Consider the following 16,174-nt stretch of genomic DNA (forward strand, 5'->3'; position numbering starts at 1 on the left):
CTCTAAAGCACCCGAGAGCGTTTTTTTCGATGCCAACCTAACCAGAGTGACGGGAGCGGCACAATTCAGAAAAAGTGCTCAGCTCGCCGAGAAAATGCGATTTAAGCAATAAAATTAAAAATGCTTATAAAACATAAACCAAACGTTGGAGGTGGTCATTTCTTCATGCGCAGTGAATAACTCGGCACTCTAAAGCACCCGAGAGCGTTTTTTTCGATGCCAACCTAACCAGAGTGACGGGAGCGGCACAATTCAGAAAAAGTGCTCAGCTCGCCGAGAAAATGCGATTTAAGCAATAAAATTAAAAATGCTTATAAAACATAAACCAAACGTTGGAGGTGGTCATTTCTTAATGCGCAGTAATAAACTCGGCACTCTAAAGCACCCGAGAGCGTTTTTTTCGATGCCAACCTAACCAGAGTTAAGGGAGCGGCACAATTCAGAAAAAGCGCTCAGCTCGCCGAGAAAATGCGATTTAAGCAATAAAATTAAAAATGCTTATAAAACATAAACCAAACGTTGGAGGTGGTCATTTCTTCATGCGCAGTGATAAACTCGGCACTCTAAAGCACCCGAGAGCGTTTTTTTCGATGCCAACCTAACCAGAGTGACGGGAGCGGCACAATTCAGAAAAAGCGCTCAGCTCGCCGAGAAAATGCGATTTAAGCAATAAAATTAAAAATGCTTATAAAACATAAACCAAACGTTGGAGGTGGTCATTTCTTAATGCGCAGTAATAAACTCGGCACTCTAAAGCACCCGAGAGCGTTTTTTTCGATGCCAACCTAACCAGAGTGACGGGAGCGGCACAATTCAGAAAAAGTGCTCAGCTCGCCGAGAAAATGCGATTTAAGCAATAAAATTAAAAATGCTTATAAAACATAAACCAAACGTTGGAGGTGGTCATTTCTCAATGCGCAGTAATAAACTCGGCACTCTAAAGCACCCGAGAGCGTTTTTTTCGATGCCAACCTAACCAGAGTGACGGGAGCGGCACAATTCAGAAAAAGTGCTCAGCTCGCCGAGAAAATGCGATTTAAGCAATAAAATTAAAAATGCTTATAAAACATAAACCAAACGTTGGAGGTGGTCATTTCTTAATGCGCAGTAATAAACTCGGCACTCTAAAGCACCCGAGAGCGTTTTTTTCGATGCCAACCTAACCAGAGTGACGGGAGCGGCACAATTCAGAAAAAGTGCTCAGCTCGCCGAGAAAATGCGATTTAAGCAATAAAATTAAAAATGCTTATAAAACATAAACCAAACGTTGGAGGTGGTCATTTCTTCATGCGCAGTGAATAACTCGGCACTCTAAAGCACCCGAGAGCGTTTTTTTCTATGCCAACCTAACCAGAGTGACGGGAGCGGCACAATTCAGAAAAAGTGCTCAGCTCGCCGAGAAAATGCGATTTAAGCAATAAAATTAAAAATGCTTATAAAACATAAACCAAACGTTGGAGGTGGTCATTTCTTAATGCGCAGTAATAAACTCGGCACTCTAGAGCACCCGAGAGCGTTTTTTTCGATGCCAACCTAACCAGAGTGACGGGAGCGGCACAATTCAGAAAAAGTGCTCAGTTCGCCGAGAAAATGCGATTTAAGCAATAAAATTAAAAATGCTTATAAAACATAAACCAAACGTTGGAAGTGGTCATTTCTTCATGCGCAGTGATAAACTCGGCACTCTAAAGCACCCGAGAGCGTTTTTTTCGATGCCAACCTAACCAGAGTTACGGGAGCGGCACAATTCAGAAAAAGCGCTCAGCTCGCCGAGAAAATGCGATTTAAGCAATAAAATTAAAAATGCTTATAAAACATAAACCAAACGTTGGAAGTGGTCATTTCTTCATGCGCAGTGATAAACTCGGCACTCTAAAGCACCCGAGAGCGTTTTTTTCGATGCCAACCTAACCAGAGTTACGGGAGCGGCACAATTCAGAAAAAGCGCTCAGCTCGCCGAGAAAATGCGATTTAAGCAATAAAATTAAAAATGCTTATTAAACATAAACCAAACGTTGGAGGTGGTCATTTCTTCATGCGCAGTGAATAACTCGGCACTCTAAAGCACCCGAGAGCGTTTTTTTCGATGCCAACCTAACCAGAGTGACGGGAGCGGCACAATTCAGAAAAAGCGCTCAGCTCGCCGAGAAAATGCGATTTAAGCAATAAAATTAAAAATGCTTATAAAACATAAACCAAACGTTGGAGGTGGTCATTTCTTCATGCGCAGTGATAAACTCGGCACTCTAAAGCACCCGAGAGCGTTTTTTTCGATGCCAACCTAACCAGAGTGACGGGAGCGGCACAATTCAGAAAAAGTGCTCAGCTCGCCGAGAAAATGCGATTTAAGCAATAAAATTAAAAATGCTTATAAAACATAAACCAAACGTTGGAGGTGGTCATTTCTTCATGCGCAGTGAATAACTCGGCACTCTAAAGCACCCGAGAGCGTTTTTTTCGATGCCAACCCAGAGTGACGGGAGCGGCACAATTCAGAAAAAGTGCTCAGCTCGCCGAGAAAATGCGATTTAAGCAATAAAATTAAAAATGCTTATTAAACATAAACCAAACGTTGGAGGTGGTCATTTCTTAATGCGCAGTAATAAACTCGGCACTCTAGAGCACCCGAGAGCGTTTTTTTCGATGCCAACCTAACCAGAGTGACGGGAGCGGCACAATTCAGAAAAAGTGCTCAGCTCGCCGAGAAAATGCGATTTAAGCAATAAAATTAAAAATGCTTATAAAACATAAACCAAACGTTGGAAGTGGTCATTTCTTCATGCGCAGTGATAAACTCGGCACTCTAAAGCACCCGAGAGCGTTTTTTTCGATGCCAACCTAACCAGAGTTACGGGAGCGGCACAATTCAGAAAAAGCGCTCAGCTCGCCGAGAAAATGCGATTTAAGCAATAAAATTAAAAATGCTTATAAAACATAAACCAAACGTTGGAAGTGGTCATTTCTTCATGCGCAGTGATAAACTCGGCACTCTAAAGCACCCGAGAGCGTTTTTTTCGATGCCAACCTAACCAGAGTTACGGGAGCGGCACAATTCAGAAAAAGCGCTCAGCTCGCCGAGAAAATGCGATTTAAGCAATAAAATTAAAAATGCTTATAAAACATAAACCAAACGTTGGAGGTGGTCATTTCTTCATGCGCAGTGATAAACTCGGCACTCTAAAGCACCCGAGAGCGTTTTTTTCGATGCCAACCAGAGTGACGGGAGCGGCACAATTCAGAAAAAGCGCTCAGCTCGCCGAGAAAATGCGATTTAAGCAATAAAATTAAAAATGCTTATAAAACATAAACCAAACGTTGGAGGTGGTCATTTCTTCATGCGCAGTGATAAACTCGGCACTCTAAAGCACCCGAGAGCGTTTTCTTCGATGCCAACCTAACCAGAGTGACGGGAGCGGCACAATTCAGAAAAAGTGCTCAGCTCGCCGAGAAAATGCGATTTAAGCAATAAAATTAAAAATGCTTATAAAACATAAACCAAACGTTGGAGGTGGTCATTTCTCCATGCGCAGTGAATAACTCGGCACTCTAAAGCACCCGAGAGCGTTTTTTTCGATGCCAACCTAACCAGAGTGACGGGAGCGGCACAATTCAGAAAAAGTGCTCAGCTCGCCGAGAAAATGCGATTTAAGCAATAAAATTAAAAATGCTTATAAAACATAAACCAAACGTTGGAGGTGGTCATTTCTTAATGCGCAGTAATAAACTCGGCACTCTAAAGCACCCGTGAGCGTTTTTTTCGATGCCAACCTAACCAGAGTGACGGGACGGCACAATTCAGAAAAAGTGCTCAGCTCGCCGAGAAAATGCGATTTAAGCAATAAAATTAAAAATGCTTATAAAACATAAACCAAACGTTGGAGGTGGTAATTTCTTCATGCGCAGTGATAAACTCGGCACTCTAAAGCACCCGAGAGCGTTTTTTTCGATGCCAACCTAACCAGAGTGACGGGAGCGGCACAATTCAGAAAAAGCGCTCAGCTCGCCGAGAAAATGCGATTTAAGCAATAAAATTAAAAATGCTTATAAAACATAAACCAAACGTTGGAGGTGGTCATTTCTTCATGCGCAGTGATAAACTCGGCACTCTAAAGCACCCGATAGCGTTTTTTTCGATGCCAACCTAACCAGAGTGACGGGAGCGGCACAATTCAGAAAAAGTGCTCAGCTCGCCGAGAAAATGCAATTCAAGCAATAAAATTAAAAATGCTTATTAAACATAAACCAAACGTTGGAGGTGGTCATTTCTTCATGCGCAGTGAATAACTCGGCACTCTAAAGCACCCGAGAGCGTTTTTTTCGATGCCAACCTAACCAGAGTGACGGGAGCGGCACAATTCAGAAAAAGTGCTCAGCTCGCCGAGAAAATGCGATTTAAGCAATAAAATTAAAAATGCTTATAAAACATAAACCAAACGTTGGAGGTGGTCATTTCTTAATGCGCAGTAATAAACTCGGCACTCTAAAGCACCCGAGAGCGTTTTTTTCGATGCCAACCTAACCAGAGTGACGGGAGCGGCACAATTCAGAAAAAGTGCTCAGCTCGCCGAGAAAATGCGATTTAAGCAATAAAATTAAAAATGCTTATAAAACATAAACCAAACGTTGGAGGTGGTCATTTCTTAATGCGCAGTAATAAACTCGGCACTCTAAAGCACCCGAGAGCGTTTTTTTCGATGCCAACCTAACCAGAGTGACGGGAGCGGCACAATTCAGAAAAAGTGCTCAGCTCGCCGAGAAAATGCGATTCAAGCAATAAAATTAAAAATGCTTATAAAACATAAACCAAACGTTGGAGGTGGTCATTTCTTAATGCGCAGTAATAAACTCGGCACTCTAAAGCACCCGAGAGCGTTTTTTTCGATGCCAACCTAACCAGAGTGACGGGAGCGGCACAATTCAGAAAAAGCGCTCAGCTCGCCGAGAAAATGCGATTTAAGCAATAAAATTAAAAATGCTTATAAAACATAAACCAAACGTTGGAGGTGGTCATTTCCTAATGCGCAGTAATAAACTCGGCACTCTAAAGCACCCGAGAGCGTTTTTTTCGATGCCAACCTAACCAGAGTGACGGGAGCGGCACAATTCAGAAAAAGATCTCAGCTCGCCGAGAAAATGCGATTTAAGCAATAAAATTAAAAATGCTTATTAAACATAAACCAAACGTTGGAGGTGGTCATTTCTTCATGCGCAGTGAATAACTCGGCACTCTAAAGCACCCGAGAGCGTTTTTTTCGATGCCAACCTAACCAGAGTGACGGGAGCGGCACAATTCAGAAAAAGCGCTCAGCTCGCCGAGAAAATGCGATTTAAGCAATAAAATTAAAAATGCTTATTAAACATAAACCAAACATTGGAGGTGGTCATTTCTTCATGCGCAGTGAATAACTCGGCACTCTAAAGCACCCGAGAGCGTTTTTTTCGATGCCAACCTAACCAGAGTGACGGGAGCGGCACAATTCAGAAAAAGCGCTCAGCTCGCCGAGAAAATGCGATTTAAGCAATAAAAATAAAAATGCTTATAAAACATAAACCAAACGTTGGAGGTGGTCATTTCTTCATGCGCAGTGATAAACTCGGCACTCTAAAGCACCCGAGAGCGTTTTTTTCGATGCCAACCTAACCAGAGTGACGGGAGCGGCACAATTCAGAAAAAGTGCTCAGCTCGCCGAGAAAATGCGATTTAAGCAATAAAATTAAAAATGCTTATAAAACATAAACCAAACGTTGGAGGTGGTCATTTCTTCATGCGCAGTGAATAACTCGGCACTCTAAAGCACCCGAGAGCGTTTTTTTCGATGCCAACCTAACCAGAGTGACGGGAGCGGCACAATTCAGAAAAAGTGCTCAGCTCGCCGAGAAAATGCGATTTAAGCAATAAAATTAAAAATGCTTATAAAACATAAACCAAACGTTGGAGGTGGTCATTTCTTAATGCGCAGTAATAAACTCGGCACTCTAAAGCACCCGAGAGCGTTTTTTTCGATGCCAACCTAACCAGAGTTACGGGAGCGGCACAATTCAGAAAAAGCGCTCAGCTCGCCGAGAAAATGCGATTTAAGCAATAAAATTAAAAATGCTTATAAAACATAAACCAAACGTTGGAGGTGGTCATTTCTTCATGCGCAGTGATAAACTCGGCACTCTAAAGCACCCGAGAGCGTTTTTTTCGATGCCAACCTAACCAGAGTGACGGGAGCGGCACAATTCAGAAAAAGCGCTCAGCTCGCCGAGAAAATGCGATTTAAGCAATACAATTAAAAATGCTTATAAAACATAAACCAAACGTTGGAGGTGGTCATTTCTTAATGCGCAGTAATAAACTCGGCACTCTAAAGCACCCGAGAGCGTTTTTTTCGATGCCAACCTAACCAGAGTGACGGGAGCGGCACAATTCAGAAAAAGTGCTCAGCTCGCCGAGAAAATGCGATTTAAGCAATAAAATTAAAAATGCTTATAAAACATAAACCAAACGTTGGAGGTGGTCATTTCTCAATGCGCAGTAATAAACTCGGCACTCTAAAGCACCCGAGAGCGTTTTTTTCGATGCCAACCTAACCAGAGTGACGGGAGCGGCACAATTCAGAAAAAGTGCTCAGCTCGCCGAGAAAATGCGATTTAAGCAATAAAATTAAAAATGCTTATAAAACATAAACCAAACGTTGGAGGTGGTCATTTCTTAATGCGCAGTAATAAACTCGGCACTCTAAAGCACCCGAGAGCGTTTTTTTTCGATGCCAACCTAACCAGAGTGACGGGAGCGGCACAATTCAGAAAAAGTGCTCAGCTCGCCGAGAAAATGCGATTTAAGCAATAAAATTAAAAATGCTTATAAAACATAAACCAAACGTTGGAGGTGGTCATTTCTTCATGCGCAGTGAATAACTCGGCACTCTAAAGCACCCGAGAGCGTTTTTTTCTATGCCAACCTAACCAGAGTGACGGGAGCGGCACAATTCAGAAAAAGTGCTCAGCTCGCCGAGAAAATGCGATTTAAGCAATAAAATTAAAAATGCTTATAAAACATAAACCAAACGTTGGAGGTGGTCATTTCTTAATGCGCAGTAATAAACTCGGCACTCTAGAGCACCCGAGAGCGTTTTTTTCGATGCGAACCTAACCAGAGTGACGGGAGCGGCACAATTCAGAAAAAGTGCTCAGTTCGCCGAGAAAATGCGATTTAAGCAATAAAATTAAAAATGCTTATAAAACATAAACCAAACGTTGGAAGTGGTCATTTCTTCATGCGCAGTGATAAACTCGGCACTCTAAAGCACCCGAGAGCGTTTTTTTCGATGCCAACCTAACCAGAGTTACGGGAGCGGCACAATTCAGAAAAAGCGCTCAGCTCGCCGAGAAAATGTGATTTAAGCAATAAAATTAAAAATGCTTATAAAACATAAACCAAACGTTGGAAGTGGTCATTTCTTCATGCGCAGTGATAAACTCGGCACTCTAAAGCACCAGAGAGCGTTTTTTTCGATGCCAACCTAACCAGAGTTACGGGAGCGGCACAATTCAGAAAAAGCGCTCAGCTCGCCGAGAAAATGCGATTTAAGCAATAAAATTAAAAATGCTTATAAAACATAAACCAAACGTTGGAAGTGGTCATTTCTTCATGCGCAGTGATAAACTCGGCACTCTAAAGCACCCGAGAGCGTTTTTTTCGATGCCAACCTAACCAGAGTTACGGGAGCGGCACAATTCAGAAAAAGCGCTCAGCTCGCCGAGAAAATGCGATTTAAGCAATAAAATTAAAAATGCTTATAAAACATAAACCAAACGTTGGAAGTGGTCATTTCTTCATGCGCAGTGATAAACTCGGCACTCTAAAGCACCCGAGAGCGTTTTTTTCGATGCCAACCTAACCAGAGTTACGGGAGCGGCACAATTCAGAAAAAGCGCTCAGCTCGCCGAGAAAATGCGATTTAAGCAATAAAATTAAAAATGCTTATAAAACATAAACCAAACGTTGGAGGTGGTCATTTCTTCATGCGCAGTGATAAACTCGGCACTCTAAAGCACCCGAGAGCGTTTTTTTCGATGCCAACCTAACCAGAGTGACGGGAGCGGCACAATTCAGAAAAAGCGCTCAGCTCGCCGAGAAAATGCGATTTAAGCAATAAAATTAAAAATGCTTATAAAACATAAACCAAACGTTGGAGGTGGTCATTTCTTCATGCGCAGTGATAAACTCGGCACTCTAAAGCACCCGAGAGCGTTTTTTTCGATGCCAACCTAACCAGAGTGACGGGAGCGGCACAATTCAGAAAAAGTGCTCAGCTCGCCGAGAAAATGCGATTTAAGCAATAAAATTAAAAATGCTTATAAAACATAAACCAAACGTTGGAGGTGGTCATTTCTCCATGCGCAGTGAATAACTCGGCACTCTAAAGCACCCGAGAGCGTTTTTTTCGATGCCAACCTAACCAGAGTGACGGGAGCGGCACAATTCAGAAAAAGTGCTCAGCTCGCCGAGAAAATGCGATTTAAGCAATAAAATTAAAAATGCTTATAAAACATAAACCAAACGTTGGAGGTGGTCATTTCTTAATGCGCAGTAATAAACTCGGCACTCTAAAGCACCCGTGAGCGTTTTTTTCGATGCCAACCTAACCAGAGTGACGGGACGGCACAATTCAGAAAAAGTGCTCAGCTCGCCGAGAAAATGCGATTTAAGCAATAAAATTAAAAATGCTTATAAAACATAAACCAAACGTTGGAGGTGGTCATTTCTTCATGCGCAGTGATAAACTCGGCACTCTAAAGCACCCGAGAGCGTTTTTTTCGATGCCAACCTAACCAGAGTGACGGGAGCGGCACAATTCAGAAAAAGCGCTCAGCTCGCCGAGAAAATGCGATTTAAGCAATAAAATTAAAAATGCTTATTAAACATAAACCAAACATTGGAGGTGGTCATTTCTTCATGCGCAGTGAATAACTCGGCACTCTAAAGCACCCGAGAGCGTTTTTTTCGATGCCAACCTAACCAGAGTGACGGGAGCGGCACAATTCAGAAAAAGCGCTCAGCTCGCCGAGAAAATGCGATTTAAGCAATAAAATTAAAAATGCTTATAAAACATAAACCAAACGTTGGAGGTGGTCATTTCTTCATGCGCAGTGATAAACTCGGCACTCTAAAGCACCCGAGAGCGTTTTTTTCGATGCCAACCTAACCAGAGTGACGGGAGCGGCACAATTCAGAAAAAGTGCTCAGCTCGCCGAGAAAATGCGATTTAAGCAATAAAATTAAAAATGCTTATAAAACATAAACCAAACGTTGGAGGTGGTCATTTCTTCATGCGCAGTGAATAACTCGGCACTCTAAAGCACCCGAGAGCGTTTTTTTCGATGCCAACCTAACCAGAGTGACGGGAGCGGCACAATTCAGAAAAAGTGCTCAGCTCGCCGAGAAAATGCGATTTAAGCAATAAAATTAAAAATGCTTATAAAACATAAACCAAACGTTGGAGGTGGTCATTTCTTAATGCGCAGTAATAAACTCGGCACTCTAAAGCACCCGAGAGCGTTTTTTTCGATGCCAACCTAACCAGAGTTACGGGAGCGGCACAATTCAGAAAAAGCGCTCAGCTCGCCGAGAAAATGCGATTTAAGCAATAAAATTAAAAATGCTTATAAAACATAAACCAAACGTTGGAGGTGGTCATTTCTTCATGCGCAGTGATAAACTCGGCACTCTAAAGCACCCGAGAGCGTTTTTTTCGATGCCAACCTAACCAGAGTGACAGGAGCGGCACAATTCAGAAAAAGCGCTCAGCTCGCCGAGAAAATGCGATTTAAGCAATAAAATTAAAAATGCTTATAAAACATAAACCAAACGTTGGAGGTGGTCATTTCTTAATGCGCAGTAATAAACTCGGCACTCTAAAGCACCCGAGAGCGTTTTTTTCGATGCCAACCTAACCAGAGTGACGGGAGCGGCACAATTCAGAAAAAGTGCTCAGCTCGCCGAGAAAATGCGATTTAAGCAATAAAATTAAAAATGCTTATAAAACATAAACCAAACGTTGGAGGTGGTCATTTCTCAATGCGCAGTAATAAACTCGGCACTCTAAAGCACCCGAGAGCGTTTTTTTCGATGCCAACCTAACCAGAGTGACGGGAGCGGCACAATTCAGAAAAAGTGCTCAGCTCGCCGAGAAAATGCGATTTAAGCAATAAAATTAAAAATGCTTATAAAACATAAACCAAACGTTGGAGGTGGTGATTTCTTAATGCGCAGTAATAAACTCGGCACTCTAAAGCACCCGAGAGCGTTTTTTTCGATGCCAACCTAACCAGAGTGACGGGAGCGGCACAATTCAGAAAAAGCGCTCAGCTCGCCGAGAAAATGCGATTTAAGCAATAAAATTAAAAATGCTTATAAAACATAAACCAAACGTTGGAGGTGGTAATTTCCTAATGCGCAGTAATAAACTCGGCACTCTAAAGCACCCGAGAGCGTTTTTTTTCGATGCCAACCTAACCAGAGTGACGGGAGCGGCACAATTCAGAAAAAGCACTCAGCTCGCCGAGAAAATGCGATTTAAGCAATAAAATTAAAAATGCTTATAAAACATAAACCAAACGTTGGAGGTGGTCATTTCTTCATGCGCAGTGATAAACTCGGCACTCTAAAGCACCCGAGAGCGTTTTTTTCGATGCCAACCTAACCAGAGTGACGGGAGCGGCACAATTCAGAAAAAGTGCTCAGCTCGCCGAGAAAATGCGATTTAAGCAATAAAATTAAAAATGCTTATAAAACATAAACCAAACGTTGGAGGTGGTCATTTCTTAATGCGCAGTAATAAACTCGGCACTCTAAAGCACCCGAGAGCGTTTTTTTCGATGCCAACCTAACCAGAGTGACGGGAGCGGCACAATTCAGAAAAAGTGCTCAGCTCGCCGAGAAAATGCGATTTAAGCAATAAAATTAAAAATGCTTATTAAACATAAACCAAACGTTGGAGGTGGTCATTTCTTCATGCGCAGTGAATAACTCGGCACTCTAAAGCACCCGAAAGCGTTTTTTTCGATGCCAACCTAACCAGAGTGACGGGAGCGGCACAATTCAGAAAAAGCGCTCAGCTCGCCGAGAAAATGCGATTTAAGCAATAAAATTAAAAATGCTTATAAAACATAAACCAAACGTTGGAGGTGGTCATTTCTTAATGCGCAGTAATAAACTCGGCACTCTAAAGCACCCGAGAGCGTTTTTTTCGATGCCAACCTAACCAGAGTGACGGGAGCGGCACAATTCAGAAAAAGTGCTCAGCTCGCCGAGAAAATGCGATTTAAGCAATAAAATTAAAAATGCTTATTAAACATAAACCAAACGTTGGAGGTGGTCATTTCTTCATGCGCAGTGATAAACTCGGCACTCTAAAGCACCCGAGAGCGTTATTTTCGATGCCAACCTAACCAGAGTGACGGGAGCGGCACAATTCAGAAAAAGTGCTCAGCTCGCCGAGAAAATGCGATTTAAGCAATAAAATTAAAAATGCTTATTAAACATAAACCAAACGTTGGAGGTGGTCATTTCTTCATGCGCAGTGAATAACTCGGCACTCTAAAGCACCCGAAAGCGTTTTTTTCGATGCCAACCTAACCAGAGTGACGGGAGCGGCACAATTCAGAAAAAGCGCTCAGCTCGCCGAGAAAATGCGATTTAAGCAATAAAATTAAAAATGCTTATAAAACATAAACCAAACGTTGGAGGTGGTCATTTCTTAATGCGCAGTAATAAACTCGGCACTCTAAAGCACCCGAGAGCGTTTTTTTCGATGCCAACCTAACCAGAGTGACGGGAGCGGCACAATTCAGAAAAAGTGCTCAGCTCGCCGAGAAAATGCGATTTAAGCAATAAAATTAAAAATGCTTATTAAACATAAACCAAACGTTGGAGGTGGTCATTTCTTCATGCGCAGTGATAAACTCGGCACTCTAAAGCACCCGAGAGCGTTTTTTTCGATGCCAACCTAACCAGAGTGACGGGAGCGGCACAATTCAGAAAAAGTGCTCAGCTCGCCGAGAAAATGCGATTTAAGCAATAAAATTAAAAATGCTTATAAAACATAAACCAAACGTTGGAGGTGGTCATTTCTTCATGCGCAGTGATAAACTCGGCACTCTAAAGCACCCGAGAGCGTTTTTTTCGATGCCAATCTAACCAGAGTGACGGGAGCGGCACAATTCAGAAAAAGCGCTCAGCTCGCCGAGAAAATGCGATTTAAGCAATAAAATTAAAAATGCTTATAAAACATAAACCAAACGTTGGAGGTGGTCATTTCTTCATGCGCAGTGATAAACTCGGCACTCTAAAGCACCCGAGAGCGTTTTTTTCGATGCCAACCTAACCAGAGTGACGGGAGCGGCACAATTCAGAAAAAGCGCTCAGCTCGCCGAGAAAATGCGATTTAAGCAATAAAATTAAAAATGCTTATTAAACATAAACCAAACATTGGAGGTGGTCATTTCTTCATGCGCAGTGAATAACTCGGCACTCTAAAGCACCCGAGAGCGTTTTTTTCGATGCCAACCTAACCAGAGTGACGGGAGCGGCACAATTCAGAAAAAGCGCTCAGCTCGCCGAGAAAATGCGATTTAAGCAATAAAATTAAAAATGCTTATAAAACATAAACCAAACGTTGGAGGTGGTCATTTCTTCATGCGCAGTGATAAACTCGGCACTCTAAAGCACCCGAGAGCGTTTTTTTCGATGCCAACCTAACCAGAGTGACGGGAGCGGCACAATTCAGAAAAAGTGCTCAGCTCGCCGAGAAAATGCGATTTAAGCAATAAAATTAAAAATGCTTATAAAACATAAACCAAACGTTGGAGGTGGTCATTTCTTCATGCGCAGTGAATAACTCGGCACTCTAAAGCACCCGAGAGCGTTTTTTTCGATGCCAACCTAACCAGAGTGACGGGAGCGGCACAATTCAGAAAAAGTGCTCAGCTCGCCGAGAAAATGCGATTTAAGCAATAAAATTAAAAATGCTTATAAAACATAAACCAAACGTTGGAGGTGGTCATTTCTTAATGCGCAGTAATAAACTCGGCACTCTAAAGCACCCGAGAGCGTTTTTTTCGATGCCAACCTAACCAGAGTTACGGGAGCGGCACAATTCAGAAAAAGCGCTCAGCTCGCCGAGAAAATGCGATTTAAGCAATAAAATTAAAAATGCTTATAAAACATAAACCAAACGTTGGAGGTGGTCATTTCTTCATGCGCAGTGATAAACTCGGCACTCTAAAGCACCCGAGAGCGTTTTTTTCGATGCCAACCTAACCAGAGTGACGGGAGCGGCACAATTCAGAAAAAGTGCTCAGCTCGCCGAGAAAATGCGATTTAAGCAATAAAATTAAAAATGCTTATAAAACATAAACCAAACGTTGGAGGTGGTCATTTCTTAATGCGCAGTAATAAACTCGGCACTCTAAAGCACCCAAGAGCGTTTTTTTCGATGCCAACCTAACCAGAGTGACGGGAGCGGCACAATTCAGAAAAAGTGCTCAGCTCGCCGAGAAAATGCGATTTAAGCAATAAAATTAAAAATGCTTATAAAACATAAACCAAACGTTGGAGGTGGTCATTTCTTAATGCGCAGTAATAAACTCGGCACTCTAAAGCACCCGAGAGCGTTTTTTTCGATGCCAACCTAACCAGAGTGACGGGAGCGGCACAATTCAGAAAAAGCGCTCAGCTCGCCGAGAAAATGCGATTTAAGCAATAAAATTAAAAATGCTTATAAAACATAAACCAAACGTTGGAGGTGGTAATTTCCTAATGCGCAGTAATAAACTCGGCACTCTAAAGCACCCGAGAGCGTTTTTTTTCGATGCCAACCTAACCAGAGTGACGGGAGCGGCACAATTCAGAAAAAGCACTCAGCTCGCCGAGAAAATGCGATTTAAGCAATAAAATTAAAAATGCTTATAAAACATAAACCAAACGTTGGAGGTGGTCATTTCTTCATGCGCAGTGATAAACTCGGCACTCTAAAGCACCCGAGAGCGTTTTTTTCGATGCCAACCTAACCAGAGTGACGGGAGCGGCACAATTCAGAAAAAGTGCTCAGCTCGCCGAGAAAATGCGATTTAAGCAATAAAATTAAAAATGCTTATAAAACATAAACCAAACGTTGGAGGTGGTCATTTCTTAATGCGCAGTAATAAACTCGGCACTCTAAAGCACCCGAGAGCGTTTTTTTCGATGCCAACCTAACCAGAGTGACGGGAGCGGCACAATTCAGAAAAAGTGCTCAGCTCGCCGAGAAAATGCGATTTAAGCAATAAAATTAAAAATGCTTATTAAACATAAACCAAACGTTGGAGGTGGTCATTTCTTCATGCGCAGTGAATAACTCGGCACTCTAAAGCACCCGAAAGCGTTTTTTTCGATGCCAACCTAACCAGAGTGACGGGAGCGGCACAATTCAGAAAAAGCGCTCAGCTCGCCGAGAAAATGCGATTTAAGCAATAAAATTAAAAATGCTTATAAAACATAAACCAAACGTTGGAGGTGGTCATTTCTTAATGCGCAGTAATAAACTCGGCACTCTAAAGCACCCGAGAGCGTTTTTTTCGATGCCAACCTAACCAGAGTGACGGGAGCGGCACAATTCAGAAAAAGTGCTCAGCTCGCCGAGAAAATGCGATTTAAGCAATAAAATTAAAAATGCTTATTAAACATAAACCAAACGTTGGAGGTGGTCATTTCTTCATGCGCAGTGATAAACTCGGCACTCTAAAGCACCCGAGAGCATTATTTTCGATGCCAACCTAACCAGAGTGACGGGAGCGGCACAATTCAGAAAAAGTGCTCAGCTCGCCGAGAAAATGCGATTTAAGCAATAAAATTAAAAATGCTTATTAAACATAAACCAAACGTTGGAGGTGGTCATTTCTTCATGCGCAGTGAATAACTCGGCACTCTAAAGCACCCGAAAGCGTTTTTTTCGATGCCAACCTAACCAGAGTGACGGGAGCGGCACAATTCAGAAAAAGCGCTCAGCTCGCCGAGAAAATGCGATTTAAGCAATAAAATTAAAAATGCTTATAAAACATAAACCAAACGTTGGAGGTGGTCATTTCTTAATGCGCAGTAATAAACTCGGCACTCTAAAGCACCCGAGAGCGTTTTTTTCGATGCCAACCTAACCAGAGTGACGGGAGCGGCACAATTCAGAAAAAGTGCTCAGCTCGCCGAGAAAATGCGATTTAAGCAATACAATTAAAAATGCTTATAAAACATAAACCAAACGTTGGAGGTGGTCATTTCTTCGTGCGCAGTGAATAACTCGGCACTCTAAAGCACCCGAGAGCGTTTTTTTCGATGCCAACCTAACCAGAGTGACGGGAGCGGCACAATTCAGAAAAAGTGCTCAGCTCGCCGAGAAAATGCGATTTAAGCAATAAAATTAAAAATGCTTATAAAACATAAACCAAACGTTGGAGGTGGTCATTTCTTAATGCGCAGTAATAAACTCGGCACTCTAAAGCACCCAAGAGCGTTTTTTTCGATGCCAACCTAACCAGAGTGACGGGAGCGGCACAATTCAGAAAAAGTGCTCAGCTCGCCGAGAAAATGCGATTTAAGCAATAAAATTAAAAATGCTTATAAAACATAAACCAAACGTTGGAGGTGGTCATTTCTTAATGCGCAGTAATAAACTCGGCACTCTAAAGCACCCGAGAGCGTTTTTTTCGATGCCAACCTAACCAGAGTGACGGGAGCGGCACAATTCAGAAAAAGTGCTCAGCTCGCCGAGAAAATGCGATTTAAGCAATAAAATTAAAAATGCTTATAAAACATAAACCAAACGTTGGAGGTGGTCATTTCTTAATGCGCAGTAATAAACTCGGCACTCTAAAGCACCCGAGAGCATTTTTTTCGATGCCAACCTAACCAGAGTGACGGGAGCGGCACAATTCAGAAAAAGTGCTCAGCTCGCCGAGAAAATGCGATTTAAGCAATAAAATTAAAAATGCTTATAAAACATAAACCAAACGTTGGAGGTGGTCTTTTCTTAATGCGCAGTAATAAACTCGGCACTCTAAAGCACCCGAGAGGGTTTTTTTCGATGCCAACATAACCAGAGTGACGGGAGCGGCACAATTCAGAAAAAGCGCTCAGCTCGCCGAGAAAATGCGA

Source organism: Syngnathus typhle, unplaced genomic scaffold (assembly GCF_033458585.1).
Source record: "Syngnathus typhle isolate RoL2023-S1 ecotype Sweden unplaced genomic scaffold, RoL_Styp_1.0 HiC_scaffold_26, whole genome shotgun sequence".
In the NCBI taxonomy this organism is placed as follows: Eukaryota; Metazoa; Chordata; class Actinopteri; order Syngnathiformes; family Syngnathidae; genus Syngnathus; species Syngnathus typhle.